General features: G+C 44.8%; 1 protein-coding gene across 2 annotated transcripts in view; it reads right to left on the bottom strand.

Moving 5' to 3' along the window:
• The window catches only part of bckdhb (branched chain keto acid dehydrogenase E1 subunit beta), a 380,244-nt gene that overhangs the window by 142,749 nt on the left and 210,617 nt on the right, over positions 1-26,878 (bottom strand). The window lies entirely within an intron of this gene.

The raw sequence follows: 26,878 nt of genomic DNA, 5'->3' as shown, positions 1-26,878 counted from the left end.
TGCTACACTTCTCGCATTAAAACAAATGCACCTCAGACCACCTTTGTGTTCATCATCTCTTCCCTGTCTACTCTTCCCCTTAGTCACATTGAGTTTATTGTCTCGTACCTTACTGGCTTTATTTGCTGCTTCTTTACTGACCTCTAACTTCCTAATCTGGTTCCCATCCCCCGCCACATTAGTTTAAAACCTCCCCAACAGTGTTAGCAAAAGCACCCCCGAAGACATTGGTTCCAGTCCTGCCCAGGTGTAGACCATCCGGTTTGTAATGGTCCCACCGCCCCCAGAACCGGTTCCAATGTCCCAAAAATGTGAACCCCTCCCTCCTGCACCATCTCTCAAGCCACGTATTCATTCTGACTATTCTGACTGTCCCGTGGCACTGGTAGCAATCCTGAGATTACTACCTTTGAGGTCCTACTTTTTAACTTATCTCCTAACTCCCTAAATTCTGATTGTAGGACCTCATCCCTTTTTTTACCTATATCGTTGGTGCATATATGCACCACGACAACTGGCTGTTCACCCTCCCCCTTCAGTATGTCCTGCAGCCGATCGGAGACATCCCTGACCCGAGCACCCGGGAGGCAACATACCATTCGGGAGTCTCGTTTTCGATCACAGAAACGCCTGTCTACTCCCCTTACAATTGAATCCCCTATGATTATAGCCCTGCCAGTCTTCTTACCGCCCTTCTGTGCAGCAAAGCCAGCCACAGTGCCATGAGCCTGGCTACTACTGCCTTCCCCTGGTGAGTCATCCCCCCCCAACAGTATCCAAAACGGTATACCTGTTTTGGAGGGAGATGACCGCAGGGGACACCTGCACTGCCTTCCTGCTCTTTCTCTGCCTTTTGGTCACCCATTCCCTGTCTCCGTCACCAATCCTAATCTGCGGTGTGACCAACTCACTGAACGTGCTATCTACGACCTCCTCAGCAGGAAACAATGCTGTTAAATCAATAGATTAATAAATGTGATGTGCCCAAACTATATCAAATTAAACTGACACGGTAGGCTTATTAATGTTGAAGCTGGACATTCGTGTCCTCTTTGTCACCTTTATTTGTTACACATTGACTGCACACTCTTCTACTCTGGCTCGAAAATATTTTCTGACAAACATGTCTTCCTGGGACAGTACTTTAAAACATAAGCATCTCAAATTTAGTTACAAAATAACAAACTGACCTTTATTTGAAATCCCATTGAAATTCAGCTGCTCAAATAAATTCTGCATAAAATAATGAATCACCATGATACACTCTCTGGGATTTAAATAGTAAACACTTTCATTTCAACAGCTGCATATTTAATCAGCAAGAAAATCCCATAAAGATAAATTTCCAGGAAGTAAATACTTCAGGAAAAAAAACATTGGAGTAAATGTCTAAAATGAAAGATATTGCTGGTAACTCTGACTCCTGGGTTGGATTTGGATTTTGTTTATTGTCACGTGTACCGAGGTACAGTGAAAAGTATTTTTCTGCGAGGAGCTCAACAGATCATTTGGTCCATGAAAAGAAAAGGAAAAAAACAAAATACATAATAGGGCAACACAAGGTACACCATGTAACTACACAACACCAGCATTGGGTGAAGCATACAGGGGTTAAGTGTTAATCAGGTCAGTTCATAAGAGGGTCATTTTAGGAGTCTGGTAACAGCGGGGAAGAAGCTGTTTTTGAGTCTGTTCATGCGTGTTCCCAGACTTCTGTATCTCCTGCCCAATGGAAGAAGTTGGAAGAGTGAGTAAGCCGAGGGGGGAGGGGTATTTGATTATGCTGCCCACTTTCCCCAGGCAGCAGGAGGTGTACATTATAGTGGCCCAGCAAGGCAACGGTACGCGAAGGCAATGGAAGGACACTAGGGCGGCACGATGACACAGTGGTTAGCACTGCTGCCTCACAGCTCCAGGGTCCCGGGTTCAAATCCGGCCTCAGGTGACTGTCTGTGCGGAGTTTGCATATTCTCCCCGTGTCTACGTGGGTTTCCTCCAGGTGTTCTGGTTTCCTCCCACAGTCCAAAGATTTGCGGGTTAAGTGGATTGGCCATGCTAAATTATCCCTTCGTGTCCAAAGGTTGGGTGGGGATACTGAGTTACGGGGATGGGATGGAGGTATGAGCTAGCGTAGGGTGCTATTTCAAAGGGCCGGTGCAGACTTTTTTTTTTAGGAAATATTTTATTGAGGCATTTATAATTTTAACAATTTTACACATCACATTTTCAACAAAAAGAAAAACACAGCAATATAACCAACAAAACCCCGAGCGCAAAACCCCAGCCAACATGGCTTACACAAACAGTGCCAGCTTCTCCAACCACCCCTCCGTTGGTTTGCCTGCCCTTACCAGTCCCTCTCATGCCTCCCCCCCCCCCCCCCCCCACACAGCAAGCTTAATTTTTCTCGAAGTCAATGAACAGCTGCCACCTCCGAGCAAACCTCTGCAGTGACTCCCTCAAGGCGAATTTTATTTTCTCGAGTCTGAGAAACCCACACCCCTGACTTCGGGGGCTCTGAGTCCCTCCACCCTAGTAAGATCTGTCTCCGGGCCACCAGGAAGGCAAAGGCCAGGACGTCGGCCTCTTTCAACCCCTGGGCTCCCAGGTCTTCCGACACACCAATGATCGCCACCTCTGGACTCAGCATCACATTCTTTTGTAAGACCTCTGACATGAGGGGCACAGTGGTTAGAACTGTCGAGTGCCAGGCTCAGCCTAATACAGTTTAAGTGGTCCACAGGGCACACATGACTGTGGCCTGGATGAACAGGTTCTTTTAGGAGGTGGAGGATAGGTGTGTACGTTGTGTGGGGAGTCCTGCTAACCATGTCTATATGTTTTGGGCGTGTCCGAGTGCTGAGGGGTTTCTGGCAGGGATTTGCTGATGTCATAGAATCATAGGATTTACAGAGCAGAAGGAGACCATTTGGCCCATCGAGTCAGCACCTGCTCTCAGAAAGAGCACCCTACTTAAGCCCACACCTCCAACCAATTCCCATAACCCAATGATCCCACCTAACCTTTTTTTGGACACATGTTTAAAACATCTATATGTGAAAATATAAACACTCAAATTATTAAGTTACGTGATTACTTCAAGTCAATGGCACAGTTAGCGGTGAAGGTCATTTTCAATGCTACAGTTAAATATGTAACCAATAAATTATAGAGTAAAATTATACAAACAATACACATTATCTGTAAGGGATTTCAAAAGAAAAGAGGCCATGTAAGCATCTCCCTAAAACTGAAGGTGGTGATTTGTTAAAATACATTGCCAATCTCATCACTGAACGAGATCCATCGACTTGACCCGAAGGCTTCCCACAGTAATGACCACCCAGTTTTAGGGAAGAAATACGCACTCTCTGAGATTCAAGCACAGAAATTGCTCAACTGGTCACCACCCCTGGCCTATTTAAAAAAAAACAAATGCCCTTCATAAGCATTAACATAAGTGTGAAAGGCAATTAAAGGAAGCCCATAGGATTAGGTGGGAGGATTCAACCTACACATTAGATCTTTGACAAACTAATCCTCTGGGTAAACACAGCAATCATGAATACAAGCTGTTTAAGTCATCTAAAAGCCACCCACAGCCATTTAACAATTAGCAAAAAGCACCCAACGAATGTATAACACATGACTCACAGGGTTTAATCTTCCAATTGTTTCTACTTGCGAATACATCATTTTTACTGTTCTTCAGATCTTATAATCTTGTATTTTAGCTCAGAGTCCAAACAAGAAACAAGAAATTCAAGCACCTATCTCCATTCAACTCCACATTTCCTTCCTCAGCTTTCTGACAAAACTATTCTTGTTTGCGCTCAGTTTTCACCCTTTAAATAACTTTGTATCCAGGTCCACATTATAAGACATAGGAGCAGAATTAGGCCACTTGGCCCATCGAGTCTGCTCCGCCATTCAATCATGGCTGATATTTTCTCATCCCCGTTCTCCTGCCTTCTCCCCATAGCCCCTGATCCCCTTGTGTTTCTGTTTAATCGAAAGTGTTTACATTTATAACCTAATCAATCTCAGTCTGAAAGTCTGAATACAACTAGTTAATAAAGAATTCCACTTCTTATTTTATATATAACATTTTCAAAGCAGTAAAAAAGGTTTGCATGGTGCAGTATTCTGACCCAAATATCTTCAGCTACTTCATCAATGAGCTTCCCTCCATCAAAGGATCAGCAATGGGGAGGTTCGCTGATGATTGGAGGATTCATGACTTCTCAGACACTGAAGACATATCCAAAATGTAGAAAAATCTGAACACCATTCAGGCTTGGACTGGTCAGTGACAAGTAACATTCACGCCACACAAATGCCAGGCAATGACCATTTTTCAACAAGAGAGAGTCCAACCATCCCCCCTTGCCATTCAAGGACTTACAAGTCCTGACAGTTAACACTGACCAGAAACTTAACTGAACCAGCCATACAAGTATTGTGGCTACAAGAGCAGATCAGAGAATGGAAATTCTGCAGCGAGTAACTCACCTCCAGACTCCCCAAAGACTGTCCACCAGCTATAAAGCACACGTCTGATAGAATACTCTCCACTTGCCTGGATGAGTGCAGCTCCAACAGCACTTAAGAAGCTCAACACTATCCAGGACAAAGCAGTTCGCTTGACTGGCATCTCATTCACCACCTTAGAACATAGAACATAGAACGATACAGCGCAGTACAGGCCCTTCGGCCCACGATGTTGCACCGACATGGGAAGTCAAAAACTAAAGGCCATCTAACCTACACTATGCCATTATCATCCATATGCTTATCCAATAAACTTTTAAATGCCCTCAATATTGGCGAGTTCACTACTGTTGCAGGTAGGGCATTCCACGGCCTCACCACTCTTTGCGTAAAAAAACCTACCTCTGACCTATATCTATTACCCCTCAATTTAAGGCTATGTCCCCTTGTGCTAGCCACCTCCATCCGCGGGAGAAGGCTCTCACTGTCCACCCTATCTAACCCTCTGATCATTTTGTATGCCTCTATTAAATCACCTCTTAACCTTCTTCTCTCTAACGAAAACAACCTCAAGTCCATCAGCCTTTCCTCATAAGATTTTCCCTCCATACCAGGCAACATCCTGGTAAATCTCCTCTGCACCCGTTCCAAAGCTTCCACGTCCTTCCTATAATGAGGCGACCAGAACTGTACGCAATACTCCAAATGCGGCCGTACCAGAGTTTTGTACAGCTGCAACATGACCTCATGGCTCCGGAACTCAATCCCGCTACCAATAAAGGCCAACACACCATAGGCCTTCTTCACAACCCTATCAACCTGGGTGGCAACTTTCAGGGATCTATGTACATGGACACCGAGATCCCTCTGCTCATCCACACTGCTAAGAATTTTACCATTAGCCAAATATTCCGCATTCCTGTTATTCTTTCCAAAGTGCTCCTTAATCATTCACCTTCTTCATTACTGAAGCAGATTGGTTCCAGTGAATATGATCTACAAGATGCACTGCAATTACTCAGCAAGGCTCCATTGACGATCACATCCCATGAATTATTCCCCAAAAAATCCTCCTAAAACCATATTGATTATTTCTCTGCAAGCATTCTTCAGCTTTTCATTACTTTCCTGCTCAAAGTTATCATAAATGTAAGAACTGCAAGGGTTAATGATTTTTCTAGCTCAGCCACTAGATGGAGTTAGAGTTACAAATATATAAGAAACTGATGCTAAGCCTTGTGGAGAAAGAAGTGTCGGAGATAACTAGAGTACAGATTGAAGGAAAGATAATGTGAGTAAGAGGGAATCATAGTTTATAATAGTGTTGTGATTAGTTGTAGGTGAATGCAGATTATATGTTAATTATCAACTGTGTATTATTTAGGAGTATGTGTCTAATCTAAATTAGTAGTGTTAATACATTTATAGTTTTGTTCAAGTTAAAGCTATTTTGTGGTCTTTGTGAACACTACGCCAACCATCCTCATAGATCATAGAATTTACAGTGCAGAAGGAGGCCATTCGGCCCATCGAGTCCGCACCAGCTCTTGGAAAGAGCACTCTACCCAAGGTTAACACCTCCACCCTATCCCCATAACCCAGTAACCCCACCCAACACTAAGGGCAATTTTGGACACTAAGGGCAATTTATCATGTCCAATCCACCTAACCTGCACATCTTTGGGCTGTGGGAGGAAACCAGATCACCCGGAGGAAACCCACGCACACACGGGGAGGATGTGCAGACTCCGCACAGACAGTGACCCAAGCTGGAATCGAACCTGGGACCCTGGAGCTGTGAAGCAATTGTGCTAACTACAATGTTACTGTGCTGCCCTTAATTTATCCTGAATTTAGCAACACAAAGAACACAATACAAAGAACAGCTGGTAGGCAGGTAAGTGCTTAGATCAAATATGTCTCCCTACTTTAATGGACAGGGACACAAAGCTTCTGGTAAGGTCCCATATAGAAGGTCAATAAACAAAATGTGACCACATGGGAATGTGGATAATACACTGCTTTGGACTGAGAATTAGTTAGCAGGCAGAAAACTGCTGGAATAAACAGGTCATTCTCAGAATGGCAGGTGGTTACTCGTGGTGTACCACAAGAATCAGTTCTGGGGCCACATCCATTCCCAATAAAGATCAATGATTTGGATGAAGGGAACCAAATGAAATATTTCAAAATTTGCTCATGATACAAAACTAGGTGGAATGTAAGTTGTGAGGAGATGCAATGTAGCTTCAAGGAGAATTGGGACAATTGAATAGACAAAAACATGGCAGATGGAATATTCTGTGAATAAGTGTGAAGTTACCTACTTGGATAACAAAAAAGAAAAGCAGAATATTCCTTAAATGGTGAAAGGTTAGGAAGTGCTGATATCCAATGCCTGTCCTCGTTCATGTGTCGTTAAAAGTTAGCAGGAAGGTGCAGCAAGCAATTAGTAAGGAAATGGCCTTCATTGCAAAGGGTTTTGAGTACTACATTAAACCTAAAAAAACATATATTTGCAGAAAGACAAGTGGCAGGGCAGAAGATTGGAAAGAATATAAAATCAAAGAATGACAAAAAGATTGAAAAGAAGGGGGAAACTAGAGTACAAGCGAAAGCTAGCCAGTAATATACAAACAAACAGCAAGAGTTTCTACAGATATTTAAATAAGTGTTAATGAACAAACTGAGCAATGGTCCTATAGAAAGTGCATTGAGGGAAAATGGAAAGCGATATGGCAGATGAATTAAACAGGTATTTTGCATTTGTCTTTACAATTAAAACTTCATTTTTCAAATTTATTTCATGGAATGTTGGCATTGCTGGCAATGCCAGCATTTGTTACTCATCCCAAATCACCCTGGAACTTTGTGATCATTTCAGAGGGCATTCAAAAGTCATCTGCATTGCTGTGGGGTAAGCCAGACCAGATAAAACACAGCAGATTTTCTTCCTTAAAAGACGTGTGAACCAGATGAGTTTTTAACAACAGTTAATGACAGCCTCTTGCCACCATTACTGAGACTAGCTTTCAAGTCTAGATTTTAATTTTGTTATTAATTCATTGAATTTATATTCCACCAGATATCTTGCTAAGATTTAAACCCATGTCCCCAATGAATTAGCCTTGGCCTGTGGTGTATTAGTCCAGGTAGCTCCTGACATGCGGTCAATCAACTTCAAAAAATCTATTGTTGGGTTTGGTTATTCAGTGGTGCAATATAATCCCATTCTGAATGCATTAAATTCCAAATTACACAAATGCATCCAGCTCAGCAGGAGTTGGCTAGACACCTGTGGAGAGAACTGAGTGTTTTGTTTGATTGACTATTTTATGAGAAATTGGTAGGATTAAGTATTTCGAAGAGGTTTCTGAATGGTAATTTGTTTATTTTGCTAGATTAATGACCATTGAGCTTAGAATGTTTATTCAAGAGGCGTTTCAATGGCTGTACTTTATTAACACTTCAATGAGCTTCTAAGAGGGACGATAATTTTCAATTGGAATATGAATGGCAGATTCTTGTTTTTAAATTCCTGAGCATTTCGAAGGCTTCGCTGTGTTATTATATGGCTCACAAAGGGCATCGGAGGAATGGGGTATGGAGAACTGAGTAATTGTCCCAGCAAAGGGAGGCGGGCCTTCTATCCTGCCGGCCTGGACATCCACTTCCAATCCTGCCCAGGCCTGCATCGGGCAGATAGTAGCCACGACTCTAGTCCAAGCCTGACTCTGAAAAACAGAAATTCTGGATGAATCGGTCGACTTTCAGAATTAAGAATGCATCATCAGGAAATGGCCTGACTTGTCCTTCCTGACTTGAAGGAGAAAATGCTGCTTAAGGACTGTTTCCCTCCTCAAATGTTGTGAATTTCCAGCATTGTGAGTGTGGGGGTGGGTGAGTAGGGGTGTTGGGGAACTAGACAGGTGGGGAGGGGCTGTGGCAGTGAACATAGAACATACAACATTACAGCGCAGTACAGGCCCTTCAGCCCTCAATGTTGCGCCGACATGTGAAACCCCTCTAAAGCCCATCTACACTATTCCCTTATCGTCCATGTGTCTGTCCAATGACCATTTGAATGCGTTTAGTGTTGGCAAGTCCAGTACTGTTGCAGGCAGGGCATTCCACGCCCTTACTACTCTCTGAGTAAAGAACCTACCTCTGACATCTGTCCTATATCTATCTCCCCTCAATATAAAGCTATGTCCCCTCATGCTAGACATCACCATCCGAGGAAAATGGCTCTCAATGTCCACCCTATCTAATCCTCTGATCACCTTGTATGCCTCAATTAAGTCACCTCTTAACCTTCTTCTCTCTAACGAAAACAGCCTCAAGTCCCTCAGCCTTTCCAAATAAGATCTTCCCTCCATACCAGGCAACATCCTGGTAAATCTCCTCTGCACCCTTTCCAATGCTTCCGCATCCTTCCTATAATGCTGCGACCAGAACTGCACGCAATACTCCAAATGCGGCCGCACCAGAGTTTTGTACAACTGCAACATGACCTCATGGCTCCGAAACTCAAATCCTCTACCAATAAAAGCTAACACACAGTACGCCTTCTTAACAACCCTCTCAACCTGGGTGGCAACTTTCAGGGATCTATGGACATGGACAGCTAGATCTCTCTGCTCATCCACACTACCAAGAATCTTACCATTAGCCCAGTACCCTGTCTTCCTGTTATTCCTTCCAAAATGAATCACCTCACACTTTTCTGCATTAAACTCCATTTGTCACCTGTCAGCCCAGCTCTGCAGCTTATCTATGACCCTCTGTAACTTGTAACATCCTTCTGCACTGTCCACAACTCCACCGACTTTAGTGTCATCTGAAAATTTACTCACGCATCCTTCTCCACCCTCCTCCAGGTCATTTATAAAAATGACAAACAGCAGCGGCCCCAAAACAGATCCTTGTGGTACACCACTAGTAACTGGACACCAGTCTGAACATTTCCCATCAACCACCACCCTTTGTCTTCTTCCAGCTAGCCAATTTCTGATCCAAACTACTAAATGACCCTGAATCCCATGCCTCCGTATTTTCTGCAATAGCCTACCGTGGGGAACCTTATCAAACGCTTTACTGAAATCCATATACACCACATCAACTGCTTTACCCTCATCCACCTGTTTGGTCGCCTTCTCAAAGAACTCAATACGGTTTGTGAGGCACGACCTACCCTTCACAAAACCATGTTGACTATCTCTAATCAAATTATTCCTTTCCAGATGATTAAACATCCTATCTCTTATAAACCTTTCCAGTGAGAAGGTTGGGGGACAGATGAGTGGGGTAGAACAGATTAGAAGGTGGACAGTTGGGTCAGAGATGGATGGCAAGTAGTGGAGGATAATCTGCTGTAATCACCAACCTATGCCAGAAATTAACAGCAGGACAATACATGGGATTTACTGACCTTGGAAAGGGTCCAGAGGACGTTCACAAGAATGATCCCTGGAATGAAGAGCTTGTCGTATGAGGAACGGTTGAGAACTCTGGGTCTGTACTCGTTAGGAGTTTAGAAGGATGGGGGGAATCTTATTGAAACTTACAGGATACTGCGAGGCCTGGAGAGAGTGGATGTGGAGAGGATGTTTCCACCAGTAGGAAAAACTAGAACCAGAGGGCACAATCTCAGACTAAATGGACGATCCTTTAAAACAGAGATGAGGAGGAATTTCTTCAGACAGAGGTTGATGACTCTGTGGAACTCTTTGCCGCAGAAGGCTGTGAAGGCCAAATTACTGAGTGTCTTTAAGACAGGGATAGATTGGTTCTTGATTAATAAGGGGATCAGGTGTTATGGGGAGCAGGCAGGAGAATGGGGATGAGAAAAATATCAGCCATGATTGAATGGCGGAGCAGACTCGATGGGGCGAGTGGCCTAATTCTGCTCTATGTCTTATGGTAAATCTCTGGGTGAGCATCACACAACAGATCCAAGTCTCTGCTCCGCCATTCAATCAGAAGAGATTTGCATCCATTTGATGAATAAAGGTCATGCTGCTTTCAGTGTCTTTAGAGACAAAAAATTACTATCCTGAATACTGGGTTTTAAAAATGTGGTTAATATCTAGTAATATTCGGTACAGAAACCACATTTTAATTATACTGTAGCCATTTGTTCAAAACATGCATTTAATTGACTAGTTCGCTGCAAACGGCTGCCATCAAAGTTGATTTATGTGCAATCAGGAGTGCAATTTTGTGGATCCAAGGTTGTCATTATGACTGACTGATGGCAAGTGTACTCAGTTATTTGAGTGGTTCTAGACACACCTATACTTTATTCATATACACCCCCATTTTAGTGCTCGTTTTAAATGTAATTAACTTTTTAACTTCCACTTACTGAAATGTCTTACTGGTTACTTTCTATTTGTATTACTAATTCATTCATAAGGCAAATAGAGCAGCTAAAAGAGTTGCAGCTGCATATACTGTGATATTGGAGTCCTGGAGGGATTTTCCACTCTGTTGTTTTTGGGGCGGGTGGCGGGAAAGGCGGTGGGGAGGGTGGAGGAATCCCGCGAGGGTCCCTGAATGGTTATTACAATGGCGGGATTGTCCCAATCATTGCTCTAGGCTCGCCCACCAATGACGTAACGGAAATACCATTTGCGTAGATTTAAACATCATTATTGCCTTTAGTTTCCCTCCACTCCTCCTCCTACCACCCCAAGCCCCCAAGCCTTCACTCCATTGGCTGTCCATTCACATCAGTGTGCCCTCACAACGGCTTCCCCCATGGCGAGCAGAACCCAACAGAGTGCACAGGTAAGTAAAGTAAGTCATGCCTGGGCAGTACACTGGTATTGCACCGATCATTGGCCAGGCACAACCCCGGCACAGTGAGAGAATTGTTGCGTTGGTGGAGCTTCGTGATGGTGTTGGGGGGAGGGGCTCCACCGGGGAAATGCCAGGGGAGTTCTGTGGCGGTGGAGGAGGAGGAGCGCAGCGCAGTTCCATGGTGGGGATGTTTGTTTTCTTTTTAAATCGGGCGGCTAGTTGCTGGCAGGCAGGCTCTGACTAATATTTTTGCAATGAGTGGCCAAATATACGGTGGATACTTGGGCCGAAGGCCCCTCCACCCGTTTCGCCAGTCTGCAGGGAAGTCAGAAAAATTCACCCAGAGCCATTTGAGGCACAGATCGAGGCATTCGGCAATCAAGTCACAAGTCGGCTCCCCCTGTAGCAATCCAGTCAGTCCCGCTCCCTGGCTCAGTCTGCAAAGCCCTGCAAATTTATTCCCTTCAAATGCCCATCCAATTTCCCGTTGAAGATGTTGACTGTTTCCACGTCCACCACCCTCATGAGCAGCGAGTTCCAGGTCATTATCACTTGCTGTGTAAAAAGGTTCTTCCTTTCATTCACCCGAGGGGAACCTGTGGATGTGTGGGACTCCGATTTCCAGAAGACATTTGAGATGGTATCATATCAAACCCACAAAGGTCACTCTGTTGACTGCATCTTTCAAACCGGCAACCTCGACCACCTGGAAGGACAAAAGCAGCAGACGCATGGGTCATCACCACCTGCAGATTCCCCTCCAAATCACACACCATCCTGGTTTTGAACTATATTGCTGTTCCGTCAGCGTCGCTGGGCAAAATCCTGGAACTCCCTTCCTATCAGCACTGCAGGTGTTCCTACAATTCATGGACATCAGGGGTTCTAAATGGCACCTCACCTTTGCAAGTACAATTAAGGCTGGGTAAGAAATGCTGGTCTAAGGGGCAGCACAATGGCGCAGTGGTTAGCACTTCTGCCTCACATCGCCGAGGATCCGTGTTCGATCCCAGTCGCGGGTCACTGTCCAAGTGGAATTTACACATTCTTCCTGTGTCTGCATGGGTCTCACACCCAAAACCTTAAACACTTTGCATGGGAGGTGAATTGCCATGCTGAATTGCCCCTTAATAGGAAAAAAAGAATTGGGTGCTCTAAATTTATTAAGAAAAAAGGAATGCTGGTCTAGCCAGCTATGCCAACATCCTATGAGCAACATTTTCACAAATAAGAGTTTCACGGTGTAGGTGTCAACCTATTAGCCTTGATAGATATTGGTTAGCTAGCTGGAAACAGAGAGTAGGGATAAATGGGTTATTTCAGGTTGGCAAGCTTGATGTCAGTGGTAGGCAAACTGTTGGAGAAGATACTGAGGGATAGGATCTATTCACAATTGGAAGAAAATAGACTTATCAGTGATAGGCAGCATGGTTTTGAAGTCATATGGGGTTCAGGGTGTATTAGCTAGATGGATAAAGAACTGGCTGGGCAACAGGAGACAGAGAGTAGTGGTGGAAGGGAGTGTCTCAGAATGAAGAAAGGTGACTAGTGGTGTTCCACAGGGATCCGTGCTCGGACCACTGTTGTTTGTGATGTACATATATGATCTGGACGAAGGTATAGGTGGTCTGATTAGCAAGTTTGCAGATGATGCTAAGATTGGTGGAGTTGCAGATAGCAAGGAGGACTGTCAGAGAATACAGCAAAATATATATAGATTGGAGAGCTGGGCAGAGAAATGGCAGATGGAGTTCAATCCAGGCAAATGCAAGGTAATGCATTTTGGAAGATCTAATTCAAGAGCGGACTATACAGTCAATGGAAGAGTCCTGGGGAAAATTGATGTACAGAGGGATCTGGGAGTTCAGGTCCATTGTACCCTGAAGGTGCCAACGCAGGTCGATAGAGTAGTCAAGAAGGCATACAGCATGCTTGCCTTCATTGGACGGGGTATTGAGTACAAGAGTCGGCAGGTCATGTTACAGTTGTATATGACTTTGGTTGGGCCACATTTGGAATACTGCGTGCAGTTCTGGTCGCCACATTGCCAGAAGGATGTGGATGCTTTAGAGAGGGTGCAGAGGAGGTTCACCAGGATGTTGCCTGGTATGGAGGGTGCTAGCTATGAAGAAAGGTTGAGTAGATTAGGATTATTTTCGTTGGAAAGACGGAGGTTGAGGGGGGACCTGATTGAGGTATACAAAATTATGAGAGGTCTGGACAGGGTGAATAGCAACAAGCTTTTTCCAAGAGTGGGGATGTCAATTACAAGGGGTCACGATTTCAAGGTGAGAGGGGAAAAGTTTACTGGAGACGTGCGTAGAAAGTTTTTTACGCAGAGGGTGGTGGGTGCCTGGAACGCTTTGCCAGTGGAGGTGGTAGAGGCGGGCACGATAGCATCATTTAAGATGCATCTAGACAGATATATGAACGGGCGGGGAACAGAGGGAAGTTGATCCTTGGAAAATAGGCGACAGGTTTAGATAAAGGATCTGGATCGGCGCAGGCTGGGAGGGCCGAAGGGCCTGTTCCTGTGCTGTAATTTTCTTTGTTCTTTGTTCCACAGGGACCAGTGCTCAACTATTCACAATTTATATCAATGACTTTGATAAATGGACTGAAAGTATGGTTGCTAAATTTGCTGATGAAACAAAGATAGGGAGCAAAGTAAGTTATGAAGAGGACATAGGAGTCTGTAAACGGATATAGACAGGTGAGCAAAAAATGGCAGATGGAGTATAATGTGGGAAAATGTGAACTTGTCCACTTGCAATATGGTATTTACGTGGACGGAGATTGCAATACAGAGGTGTCCAGTTACATGAATCACAAAAACGTTTGTATGCAGGTACAGCAAGTGATTAGGAAAGGAAATTGAATGTTGTTTATTACAAGGTGAATGGAATGAATATAAGTGAGCAAATAACTGAGGATGCTGGAATGTGAAACAAAAACAGAAAATGCTGGAAAATTTCAGCAGGTCTGACAGCAAATGTGGAACGGGATGTACAGGTTAGGTGGATTGGCCTTGATAAATTGCCCCTTAAGTGTCCAAAAAAATTTAGGTGGGGTTACTGGGATTGGGTGGAGGAGTGGGCTTAAGTAGGGGGCTCTTTCCAAGAGCCAGTGCAGACTCAATGGGCCAAATGGCCTCCTTCGGCTCTGTATGATTCTATGAGAAGAAAGAAAGTTTCAAGTCTGGATGACTCTTCATCTGAGCTAGGGAGAACTGGAAATAGGATGAGATTTATCCTGTTGCCGGGGGGAGGGGGGGGGGGGGGGGGGGGGGGGGGGTGGGCACTGAGCGCTGGATAGAGGACCAGCAATAGGAAGAGGCTAGGGAGAGATTGACAAGAATTCCGTAGACAAAAAGAATGTAAATGGTGGTGATCATGGCTAAGAAGGGTGCTCATAGTCGTCCGTTAAAAGATCAAAATGTATTAATGGCAGAAAGGTAAGCTTCACTGGAACAGGGCAGCAGGCTAAGGACGGACGTGGGCATAAGAGCAGGATGGTGAGTTGAAATAGCAAGCAACAGGAAGGTCTGGATCCTGCTTGCAGACAGACTAAAGGTGTTCGGCAAAGCGGTAACCCAGTCTGCGTTTAGTGTCTCCAATATAGAGTTGAGTGCATTGGGAGCAAGCGAATGCCACAGAGCAAATTGAAGGAGGTGCATTTGAGACGCTGTTTCACCTGAAAAGGGTGTTTCGGCCCTTGGATGGCTAGCAGGCAGGAGGTAGGAGCAGGTGTTCCACCTTTTGTGAGTGCATGGAAAGATGGAGGAGATGGTCTTGACCCAGGTGGATGCAGTTTTGCCCTTTTGGGGTAGACTAGAACTGAGGTACACAGTTTAAAAATAAAGAGTCCTCCATTAAGACTGAATGAGGAGGCATTTCTCCTCTCAGAGATTCAGTCTTTGGAATTCCGTCCCAGAGAGCGGTGGAGACAGGGTCATTGAATATTTTTACGGCAGAGGTAGATAGATTCTTGACTAACAAGGAAGTCAAAGGATATTTGGAATTATCAAAAGTGGAGTTGAGGCGACAATTAGATCAACCATGATCTTAGTGAATTGGTTCACAAATGTCCTTTAGGGAAGGAAATCTGCCGTCCTTATCCAGTCAGGCCTACATGTGACTCCAGAGCAGCAGCAATGTGGTTGACTCTTAACTGCCCCATCAAGGTGAAGTGGACATTCTGAATTCTCCCTCAGTGTACCTGAACTGTGTGGCAACTAGGGGCTTTTCACAGTAGCTTAATTGCATGCTAATGTAAGCATACTTGTGACAATAAAGATTATTAAAAATATATATTATTTTTAAAAAGGGCAATTAGGGCTCGGTAATAAATGCTGGCACAACCTGCGACACCCACGTCCCATGAAGGAATATTAAATAAACATCATTTCCTTTCCAGGAGCTCATCCAATTCCTTTTTTGAAGCTACGAACGCATCTATCTCCACCACATTCTTCGAATTCCATTCCAGGTCCTGGCCACATACAATGTAAAAAAGATTTTCCTCATATCACATTGGGTCACTTACCAGTCACCTTAAATCAGTGTGAGATCCTTTAGCAAACAGGAATAATTTTCTCACGACGGCACGAAACGGGCACAGGGATGACCGATTCTGTCCCCCACAGGGGGCCAAAACAGCGCTGGAGCGGTTCACGGCTCCCTTCCCAGCGCCAAATGGGCATTACGCCTACCCGCGCATGCACAGTTGGGCCGCGCCAACCTGCGCATGCGCGGGGGACTTCTTCAGCGCGCTGGCCCCGACTCAACATGGTGTCGGTGTTGAGTGGCCGGCCACGCAGGAAAGTAGGCTCAGGGGGAAGAGGCCGGCCCACCGATGGGTTGGCCCCGATCGCGGGCCAGACCCCATCGGAGGCCACCCCCCCCCCCCCCCCGCCCACACACACAGGCCGCCCCCGACCCTTCGCACAGAGTTCCCGCCAGCAGCGACCAGGGGTGAACGGCGCCGGCGGGACTCTGTCATATCCACGCGGCCGCTCAGCCCATCCGGCCGGAGAATCGGCGGCCCCGCTGATTCCAGCGGCCCGTGGCCGACGCCGCGTCAAACACGCCGCTGCAAATGGCGCCTATTCTCCGCACCTCGGAGAATCACGCGCCGGCGTCGGGGCGCGGTTTCAGCGATTCTCCGGCCCGGCACAGGACTCGGAGAATCGCCCCCCCATGTCTTTTTAACCACTTTCTCAAACTGCCCTATAACCTTAAACAATATTTGTACATATACCACCAGGTCTCTTTGTTCATGCATCTTCCTCAGAATTGTGTCCTTTATATTGTCTCTCTTCATTCTTCCTCCCAAGATGTATCATTGCATACTTCTCTCTTGAGTTCTGAATATTTTTCACAACCCATGAAGATTCATGGCTGTCAGTTAAAGGTCAAGAAAGCTTCTTACTGATTACCACCTGCTACTCCCTCCAGATGAAAACTTAGCACTTCTGCATGTCAATCTCATTTTGAGGTAGCAGAAAAACCATCAATCCTAATGAATGCCAGAGTAAATTCAAAGGGCTGAATGGTCTACTCTTAGTCCTAGTTCTTATTCTCTTAACACCACTTGCAGGAAGCACTGCAGTAAACAAGGACACAGTCCTCTGCGTGCCAAATTTATTGGTCAATGTAACTGGTCAGTTTCATTTTTCACACTGCATAAAATCGGAAACAAAAATGAAATATTTAAATTTGATGTTTACTTGTTAAATGTTCCCTGGATGTCACAATACAATCTGTCTTGGTTCAAATAACTAAATGATCTACTCCTGTTTATTTGTGTAATCTTATAAATGTTGTATGGTTTGTCTGTCCCTCTGCACTATTATTCAGCTAGGTTAGTGAATCCTTGCTGTTACTGTGATTTTGGAGGTTTTTTTTTGTGAATTTGGTTTTCAGAAATAAACATTTTATTGTTCATTTTTCTGCTGATTACTTTTTATTCATTGGAACATTTTTCCACCATTGATTCATTCAATGTGCAACCACAGATAAAGCAGGATAATTACAGCATTTTGCTTGGGAGGCGTGATGCTTTAAAAATGCAACAGTACAGAGGCACGCTGTAGATATGACTTTCAATTGTACACAAAGCACAATCAAACACTCATGTTATCTTAATAAGTAATATTCACTGCTTAATAGCATTAAAGTCTATTAAAATATTTGGGGCGGGGGGGTTCCTTCATTGGATCAGTCATGTGCTGGATCATTCAGATCAGTAGTAACACGTCAATATTTCTTATGCACAATATTAATCCCTCCATTTTTGAGGCCAGGACAAGATTCTGAAGTTTCAGGATAGGTGCTTTCCTTTGCATTATATGACTTACCATACTGCATGTGCATGTGAAACACTTCCACAGTCGCAAACTAACATGCTAAAAATAACTCCCCAGTTACCATAGGCCTTTACAGAAAAAGTAGTATGGGTTTTGGATGACTCAAGTCTCCCAGACAATTTTAGTGGCTGTCAACCTAATTATATAACAAAAACCTTTTCCTCTGCAACATAAGGTTAAGCCTAAGACTCAGTGGTGTTGTGGCGGCCACCACAGTCTAAGAAGCTGCCCTAGATTTTGCAAATGTTTTGGATTATTGCCAGGGATTGTCAAACACAAGATTTTGAACATTCTTTGGATTGTTGCCAGGGATTGTCAAACACAAATAAATAATTAGAAACAAAGAAGTGGGAAGAGGAGGAGAGGAAAATAATACTCAAAGATGCTGTCTTGGTCCAAAAAAAAATCATTCTATCATCTTCCAAAGCGTCCAACTAAGTCACTGCTAAGAAATGGGAAGATTCAATGTCTTGAAAACCAGTGGAAATTAGCCTATTTCTGGAATTGTCTGAAACTGAATCCCTTTGAAGGGGAAATCCTGCAGTGGCTTTACTTAATTCTTTTACTCAATCTTGACTTGGATGGCTGCTTATGCCAAATATTAATAAAGCAGTCTACTGGGGGCAATGGTAAAGCAGATTTGGGATGCCATGCTCTTTGAAGGAAATAAGTGACACCAATTATGTAAAGACAAAGCTACCCAGAAAACGGCCGCCTATGCAGACAATTATGGCAGAATTTTCCTTTCCAGAGTCTACGTGCAGGGTGGCAGGTGGGCCCTGCTGTGCGTTACCCGCTGGGTGGCATGGCAGGAATTCACACCCGATTTCAGGCTCATAAGCTCACTAATTATGCATAGATGAGTTTCTCTCTGAGTTACACGGTGTGTCGGGAACTGATTCATCTGCCTTGCCGCAACCAAATGGAGTTGAAGATCTGGGCATCATATTTAAATGCCGCCCTTTCTCTTTCTCCAGTCCAGTTTGAGAGAAGACGATGTCTGGAAATGGCTGCACAAAAGAGAGCTACTTAAATCCAATATTCAGGAAAGACTCCCAGATATATTCATAAATGGTGTGCGGCGGCAGCGGCGGGGGGGGGGGGGACTTCCGGTCATGACTACGTGCTGAGCAGTTGCACATGCGGTGGCTCTCGCCAGAGTACTTTGTCTTTGGCCCTTTATCGGTGATGTTTCATAGAATTTACTGTGCAGAAGGAGGCCATTCAGCACCAGCCCTTAGAAAGAGCCTCCTACATAAAAGTAATACCCAACAAGGCAGCAGAGGAAAATAATCGTCAGACTCCGAAGCCCCTCAAGCCTCGTTGGAGGAGAAAATAGCAGAGGCTCCTGCTGCAACTTTGGCCTCTTCACGGACCACTGAGATGCTGGCAAGCTTCTTGGTGGATTAATTTCAGAAGCAAGGTAGGCGGTTCCTGAGGACCTTGCTACGGCAATGGAAGGGCCTCTAGCCCCACCTGTGTGACCTTGGAGAAGACAGACTGGAAGGTAAAGCAGCAAGGTGCCATGATGCAAGGGTTGACCATGGTTGTCAGCAGGCTGTCTCCACCTTTGCTGCAGATGGAGGGAATGCACCTACATATTGGCAGGGTTAGAAAAATCAAGAAGCCTTTAAATCACTTCTGGGTCAAAGGCTTTCAATCATTGTAATTATAATGCAAGTTTGTAAATACATTTGCTGTTCATGAGAATGACATAGTCAATTGTAAGTGTTGTGTATATGCACCTTTGTGCTTTCTCATTGAGAGAGTGAGCCACAGTTCCATTCCGTATTCCCCAACCTTTGTGATGTGACTACGCTCAGTCATGTGATGTGTAGCTAACTCGTGATACTTATTCCACGCTTATGTCAGGGAGATATGTGAAACTGTTTATCAAAGTGCCTGCAAACTGCACTAGCAACTATACTCCTTACAAAACAGCTTAGAGGCAACCTCACTAGTCTTGAGGGGTAGCTGTAATTGTTTCCCCAAATATAAAAGCTGCCTTCATCAGTAGTGCCAGAGGACAAGACCTTCAGCCATGATGCTCTCTCCAACCCAGGGCACATTTCATTGTCCACCCGGCGTGGGGAGCGGATAATCGCCCAATATGTGTGCAATCAATTGTACCCTACGCTCTAAGGAAGTCTGTGATATCTGCAAGCCCCCAAAATTCAGCAGCCTAATTAGCTTCATCGATTATGAAGATCATATATTGATGAGTCATACAGCAGAAGGCATTTGTCACCACCTTGATACATTTATGGGTTGAGGAATGCGAGATGCCGCATAGGTTCCCTGCGATCCCTGGAAATAGCCGCAGGCAAAAAGATTTTACTGCCGCGGTGACTTTCGGGGCACTGGCAGGAAATGTCTTCCGAGTCCACGTAGCGATAGATCCTCCTGCAGAATGCAGCATCTCCTCTCTTGGTAAGCGCAGATGGGCGCGGCATTGTCTGTCACTCATCTCCAACAGGAAAGTCTTCTTCAACAGACCCTCGGTCATGGGAGTCACCTCCTTGGAATGGGTCAAACCTCCTCATCCTCTGGTTGATGCTTGGGCTCCCCTGGACAATGGAACTGAGGCCAGGCTTCCTCTCAAACCTAGGTTAGGTGGCGCCGGACCCTTCTCCTCCTCCTCAGTCAAATCACTACCATCAAGAAGGCAACATTGATCACAGGTTCCATTATTCTCTCTGGGGAATGTTAGGTGCAGATTAATGAACACTGGCCAGATATAGCAGACCTCCCACCTCCCATGTCCCAGAGCTGTGTATAGCTTTTTAATAATAGCTTTTTACTGATACAGCTTTGCAGCTGAGATGCACACACATATCTAGGTGCCCACGATGCCGACCCTTCTACTTTACATCTCGATCTCACAGGACTTGAGAGTTTGGGGCAAATTATGAAACATGTAACCTTACCAAAGGAACTCCTGCAATCTATTATCTTGTATGCTGATCAAGCTCAACTAGCACTTCAGCAACGACTGGATGGCCACTGGCCCGTGCTAAAGGCAAATTGGATAAAGCACATTATAGACTTTCATTGACGATCTGCTACATATGCAGCTGCTGTGCTTCCTATGCACTTGCACTCAATTGCATTTTCATTTATCTCTCTGTTGAAGCTCAAATGGAGTGCCTGCATTGTGAAGCCACTGACTCCTGCAGTCTCTCCTTCAAGTACAAAAAGGCAATAGGTCGAATGGAATCTTGTTAAGAAAAGGAAAGTGCAAGCAGGATGAGGCAGCCCCCTGAAATGAGCCCCTGAATGCAGCCCTGGGTTCCTTCTACACTGATTCAGACTCTCCCTTCCAGATTCTTTTCCACTTTTGATTTGTTACTGCACCATTACTCCATCTTAGCAAGATGGCGGTGCTAAGATTTTACTATGAGACCAACTTTGACCCTCCATCAGTTAGAGTTACAGTCCCTCCAGTCTTCCTGGAACCCCAGTGTGCAGGTAGAACTCGCACCAGTCATTCTCCAGCCTAGTTATTGTGGTCAATGTTGCAACCCTCCCACCTGAATTGATAACTGTGATATCCCAAATCCCACAGTGACCTCACCCCTCCCCTTCTCGAGGCTGAGTAATAGTCACATACAGAGGAGACCCACCACTTTCCACAGGAAAGTTTTGAATACCGCACTGCATTATAATTTGATGGCCTGAGTTATGAGGGCAGCACGGTAACACAGTGGTTGGCATAGTTGCTTCACAGCTCCAAGGTCCCAGGTTCGATTCCCGGCTTGGGACACTGTCTGTGTGGAGTCTGTACGTTTTCTCGTGTCTGCGTGGATTTCCTCCAGGTGCTCCGGTTTTCTCCCACAGTCCAAAGATTGCCCTTAGTGTCCAAAAAAGGTTAGGTGAGGTTACTGGCATAGGTTGGAAATGCGGGCTTAAGTGGGGTGCTCTTTCCAAGGGCCGGTGCAGATTCGATGGGCCAAATGGCATCCTTTTGCACTGTAAATGCTATGATTCTATGATAAGGAGAGGCTGGATAGGCTGGGACATTTTTCCCTGGAGTGCAGGAGACTTACAGGTGATCTTTTAGAGGTCTATAAAATAATGAGGAACATAGATACGTTAGATAGTCAATATCTTTTCCCAAAGGTAGAGGAGTCTAGAACTAGAGGGTATAGGTTTCAGGTGAGAAAGAGAAACAAAAGAGACCAGAGGGGAAATTCTTTTACACAGAGAGCATTGAGCACCTGGAACGAGCTGCCAGAGATAGTGGTAGAGGCGGGTACAATTTTGTTACAGTTACATCGGCAGGGTAGGTATCGAGGGATATGGGCCAAATGCAGGTAAGTGGGATTAGCTTTGTGATAGAAACTGGGCGACATAGACCAGCTGGGCCAATGGGCCTGTTTCCATGCTGCAAACATCTCTGACTCCGTGTTCCCCCTTAACAGGCTGCAGATGCTTCCCATAATCCTGACCATTCCATTTGCAGCCCAGTGGCAAGCGAAACAAGACCATGGCCAGCAACATTAAGACTGTCACCATGCCCTGCACACCAAGCTGTTCCTTATCCTAGTTAAGCACATAGACTTGCCCCTTCCTGGAGCGGGGGGACAATGTGCATGCCATGCATATCCCTGTACCATAGCTCGCAAAACCACAGGATTGCCTTTAGTCCCTCATCCTAAGTACTTGGCCTCAGCCCAGGAGCTATGACTGCCTTTCAATGATCTTTCCCATTCCTTCTCTATTGCTGCCAACAATGTCCCTTTCCCCACCCTGCTGGGATTGCAACATGTCCCTCCTGTGCAAGTCTAACCCTCTTGTGCCAAACTAACTCAACTTACCCTCGTATTCCAGAGTCAGCATATATCCCCTCCAATTGTTGATGTTCTGTTCTCATACCACCTCCTGGGTCTGCATTCCAGTCTTTAACCTTGGGCCCCGCTTCTCAACCCTCGGTCTCCCCTCTGCCTGTCACCCTCCCACATCTCCAACCCCACCATTGCCCATTACGCCGTGTTTATGACTTCCACCCCCCCGCCCCCCCAATCTCTCCAGCCCCACCATTGCAACCCCCCCCCCCCCCCATGTCTCCATCTTCCTTCCACACCCTCACACCTTTCGCAATGCTGGTCTCTGTCTCATTTGGTGCCCTGCATGAGCCCTGCAGCAGACACCCTCCTGAAGAAGGGAGAAGGCAGTTAACAGAGCAACCCTACATCCCCATCCAGCGTAGCCTACGTCTGACTGACATTGGTGAGAGCCCAGAGTGGCATTGTTGCAGGTAGTTTTTGAATACTGCGCTCACCTCAAAGCCATGAGCAAAGTGACGGCTGACAGATGCACGCCGCTTATATCCCAATGTGTTTCATCAGACCGTTCTAATAACCTGCTGACATGCACAAGATTTTGTGTGTGTGTGTGTGGAGTGGGGGAGGGGGGGGGGGGCTAAGTGATTACAGCTTGTGGCTTTTAAAGGAGCTTTTAAGACATGCTAATGCAGGCATATAGGGGTTCCAGCCATGGATCAGTGGGAAATCCGAATTGTCATGAAAATGGGGAGGGGAAAATTTCAAACTGATTTCCCGCTGGCAGGTTTCCAATTTTTGACCTCTCTCTGAATTTTCCAGTGCCGCCCACCACGGAACCTGTCCATAGTTTGTGAACATTATGCTTGAAATGCGTGTAAATGAGGGAACCTGCGATTAATTTCCTCCATTTGAACATCAAATCCTTTCAGTGCAACACTTCAATCTTAACTTGAAAGCGTTTATTTTTGAGCCCCTCAATCCCCACAGAGACATTGTGTGAGTGAATCTGTTGTCATGTTAACATCTTGAAAGATTCCACCAGTATCAAGAAGTTAAGTATCTTTAGGTCTGCAATGGGGCGATACTCCTGTCCAAGAACAAAACTGTAATAAAATCTAACATTTTCCTGTGTTCTTTGGTCGTGATCATAAATTTTTGCCCTCAAGTTACCAACTCATGAGTCGTGGAAATGGTCATTCCGCATTCACCTTTGCAAATCCCTTCCTAATTTTGCATACGCCCATCAGATTTCCTTAGTATTCTCTGTTTTTCTTCTCTTAGCTCAAAATTAAAGCCTTTCATTCACGGCATCTATCCTTTCTATACTCTTTCAAGCACCTTGACATCCTCCCTAGAGTCATAGACAGAATCAGGACAGAACATTCCAACTGTGGTCTGGACAATGATAATTAACACAATGACTACTCATTTTGACAGAATTGACAGAATAATGAGAAGAGGCAATATAAAATAAAGGTACATTTCCAAAGGGCATGCGAGAGCAAAAGGACTTGGAGCTTCATGTGCACAAATCATTGAAGATGTGAGGCAGGTTGAGAAAATGGCTAATAAAGCATATGGGATCTTGGGCTTTATAAAGAGGAGCTGAGAATATAAAAACAAGGACGTTATGAACTGATATAAAACACTGGTTTGCTATCAACTGGAGTATTGAGCCCAATTCTGGGAACCATAGTTTAGGAAGGATGGGAAGGCTTTAAAAAAAGTTGCAATAAAGATTCATGAGAATGGTTCCAGCAATGAGAAACTTCAGTTATGTAAACAGACTGGAGGAGCTGGGGCTTCTTGAATTGAAGCCTAAGAGGTTTGATAGTGGTATTCAAAATCATGAGGGGTCTGAAAAGAGTAGATAGGGAGAAAGTGTTCCATTGGAAGAAGTTGAGAGGGCAGCGACATAAGGCAATTGGCAAGAGAAACAACGACAACATGAGGAAAAGCATTTTGGGATTGCACAGTTAGGATCTGGAATGCTCTGCCTGCAGATTCAATGGACGCCATCAAAAAGAATTATAGAATTATCTGAGGATAAAAGCTTTGCAGGGCTATGGGAAAAAGCCAAGGAAGCGGAACAAGATGAGTTGTTCTTGCAGAGAGCCTTCATAGAGATGGAGAGGCCGAATGGTTTTCTTCTGCGCTAATCAGTCTAACGTTCTATGAAGAACAGGGAGGATGAACTGGAAAAGGGTGTCAAATCTACAACTCCTGCGCCACTTCTAGCTGATGCAAATCAAATTCAGTCACACATTTATTATTTCCTGATGTCTCCCCTTCTGTATTCCATTAGCTTGGATGTTTGAATAGGACTGCTTGATAGATAAATCCTCGCTCAGAATCCCAAAACTGCCAGCATCCATTCTTGAGCTATACATAAATTAGTTGGAACATGAATTAAATTTTGTATGTGGAGGGTTCATACTATGCACCAAAGCTGCTAGCAAAGCCAAAAGCTATGGAGCTCTTCAACTAACTTTTCACTCTGTAGAGGATACAAAACAGAATTAATCCATTCTAACTTTCTATATTCCACAACATTAATCTATTTTATCAGAACAGCCAACTAACTCTTTTCTCCCACTGCCAATTTTTAACTTCATGCAGATTTGTGAAAATGTTACAATCACATGCTTACTTGCCTCATCCCACCATCTGTTTGGCAGTTGATTTAAGACCTCAGGTTGCTGAACTGTATACAGTGGACAACCTCTTCAATTCAATTATTTACCAGAAATTATGTTGATTTGAAGATGGAATTTACTTTTAAGATATCAATAAAGAGGTTACATACAATTATTGAGCACAGTGCTTGCAACGTTCCTTAAAGACAATTTGACAGTTCATGGACATGCCAATATTTGCAGTAAAGTTAGTGGCCAGCTATATAGTAACTCCGGTATCAGTTTTACTTACTTTGCTTCTGAACTTCCTCAAAATATTTACAGCCATGATTTCACACAGTAATTTAAGCTACTGAAATTAAGCGGTTATTTTAAATTATTGCTGAGTGGAAGTTAAATCTACAAAGGCTGAGCCTTAATCTTACAGATATGTGACAGCTGAGGCCATCTTATTTGAGTCAAGTTTACATATACATTAGATCAGTTTTTTTTCAAGCTTTTACCAATCGGCCGACATTCAGGTCTCATGTCGACCTTCGCAACTCACGGCAGCCGAACTTTGCACCCACGCCAGCCAGCATTCGCAACAAGTGAGCATGCTTGCTCCTCACAATCTCACTTGCTTTGTCACTCAATGTTACATTTTTGCTAAAGACTTGAGCTGCTGATTTACGTTCTCGCTGCATCATTTGAAAAAAAAATCAAGAGGTTTGTCCTTGAACTCACCATGCTTAGTCTTCAAATGCATTTGAAGTTTTAAGGGTTTTAAACTTTCACTTGCCAGTTCTTCCCTGCATATAATACACATGGGCTTTTCATCCTGATCTGCAGTGGCAAAATTAACAATCCCATACCTCAAGAAATCATCTTTATACTGCTTTGTTCCCGATTTCAATTTCTTCTTAATTGTTTGTTCACCAGAGGCCCTGGAGCCCTGGACACAGCATCATGCCAACACTACTTTGGCCTCCTGTGGACTCTCCTCAGAAGCTCTGTCCACCAGATTCAATTGTGAAAAACTGGCCTGTTTGTGTCTCCAGCCCTCTCTTCCTTTATTACAAAATGATTCATGTTCAGTTCTTCACACAGTCCTGTTGCTTGCTTGCTGGCAGCTACAAAATGGGAGGAATCTCTCCTCGGTGATTTCGCGACCAGAGCACATGACATCAGTATACAGTAACCTGCTCTCTGCCGCCACGACAGGAAAGGCAACTCTAATAAGAACATAAGAACTAGGAGCAGGAGTAGGCCATCTGGCCCCTCGAGCCTGCTCCGCCATTCAATTAGATCATGGCTGATCTTTTGTGGACTCAGCTCCACATGTAATAATAATAATAATAATAATAATAATCTGTATTAGTGTCACGAGTAGGCTTACATTAACACTGTAATGAAATTACTGTGAAAATCCCCCAGTCGCCACATTCTGGCACCTGTTCGGGTACACAGAGGGAGAATTCAGAATGTCCAATTCACCTAACAGCACGTCTTCCGGGACTTGTCGGAGGAAACTGGAGCACCTGGAGGAAACCCGTACAGACTCCGCACAGACAGTAACGCAAGCTGGGAATCGAACCTGCGACCCTGGTGCTGTGAAGCAACAATGCTAACCACTGTACTACCGTACCGCCATCGATTTTCAAAATAATATGGCTATGGGACAACGCGCTGACAGCAGGACTCCTCCTGCCGTCTCAACATTCTGCCCCTCTGGGCTCTGGACCTAAGGACTGCTAGATCCAGCTGATGTAGCACGCAAGTATGGGATGGCCGGAATTCTTGAAAGTCAGTCGCAG

This window comes from Scyliorhinus canicula, chromosome 6, assembly GCF_902713615.1.
Source record: "Scyliorhinus canicula chromosome 6, sScyCan1.1, whole genome shotgun sequence".
Taxonomy (NCBI): Eukaryota; Metazoa; Chordata; class Chondrichthyes; order Carcharhiniformes; family Scyliorhinidae; genus Scyliorhinus; species Scyliorhinus canicula.
Note: the sequence above shows the minus strand (reverse complement) of the source record. Positions and strands in the feature narration are given on the sequence as shown.